At 40.5% G+C, this 1,226-nt stretch overlaps 1 pseudogene; it reads right to left on the bottom strand.

Moving 5' to 3' along the window:
• The window catches only part of LOC105300857, a 2,388-nt pseudogene extending 1,855 nt beyond the window's left edge, over positions 1 to 533 (bottom strand).
• Positions 534 to 1,226: the final 693 nt, after the last annotated feature.

Here is a 1,226-nt window from a genome sequence, read left to right as displayed (position 1 = left end):
AAAAAAAAAAACAGTGATGTCCCTGCTTCAAGTGCATGTATTTTGTCCTTCTGCTAAAATGAGGAGGAGGCAGCACCTCTGGAGTTATATTTTTCCCTTTAAATCCTTTCAGACACTGAACTATTTCCTCGTTAATTTTCAGGGGGAAATCTTGCCCACAGGTGTTGATAGTTTGCTCTCATGGAACTTTGGAAGCTACGAGGTCTCTCAGGTAGTTTGGGTCAGCCTGGAGCCTGGAAATTTCTGTGTAGACCACAGGCTTCTTTTGGGAAACTAGGAAAGCATTTGTGAAGCAGCTCGGTAGCCTTCCCATTGCTCTTTGAAAGCGGAGGTGACTTTCTCATCTACGTGAATACAGTAGACATTTTGAGACATGTAAGTAGTCTGAAGAGTACTCTCAAATGTATCAAAATCTTTGTGGATGACCATGTCATTACTAAAGGGAACTCAGCTTTATCTTTAGACAGAGATTTTATTATGTATTGATTTTGGATCAAATATTGTTGGCAAGTTATGTTTCTTAATGGAGTCATCAGTATATTTTCACCCCAAAAGATTGTCTTTCCTGTCACAATCATGTCACAGACTTCTGTGAAGACTGAAGACTTTGAGATATTCCCCACCTGCCAGTATTTTTGAAGGACTAAATTGTTAGTATACAGGAACAAAAGAGTTATAAAAACAACTGTAAGCCCCACAATAAACTTGAACATCAGATTTAGCTTCATTTTTCCTACCATCTCTTCTTTATTTGTCACTTGCCTGACTTCATACTATTGCTGAAGTCAGTTCATCCCCAGACTGTTGGGAAATCTACCTCAACTTCTTATTTTAAGCAAGAAAAATATTGCCACTCATTTAAGGGACAGGGAATCAACCACAAGCCTGTAGTTCTCTTACATTGAAGGGATTGAACATGAGCCACTGGAGCCACACAAGCAAGAGCTGAGCCCAGTTGGGTACCTTCCTCTAGGTCGACCTCAAGTTATGACCCTGACAAGTCGGCCACAACTGCCAACTCTTTTCATGTGAGGTGAAGATAGAACGTGTGTCCATCTTACAGCCCTTTTCTACCAGAGAGAGCCACCATCGCAATCACTGACATCATCTTTGACTACAAAGGATAATATATTTCTTCAACTTTGGGCAGTCACAAGGCAGGTCACCATTGACAGTTATATTGACCATATAGAACTTCAGGGCTGGAAAGGATCTTGCAGATTATT

The sequence above is a fragment of the Pteropus vampyrus genome, unplaced genomic scaffold (assembly GCF_000151845.1).
Source record: "Pteropus vampyrus isolate Shadow unplaced genomic scaffold, Pvam_2.0 Scaffold221, whole genome shotgun sequence".
NCBI classification, from domain to species: Eukaryota; Metazoa; Chordata; class Mammalia; order Chiroptera; family Pteropodidae; genus Pteropus; species Pteropus vampyrus.
This window is presented reverse-complemented; position numbering and strand designations above follow the sequence as displayed.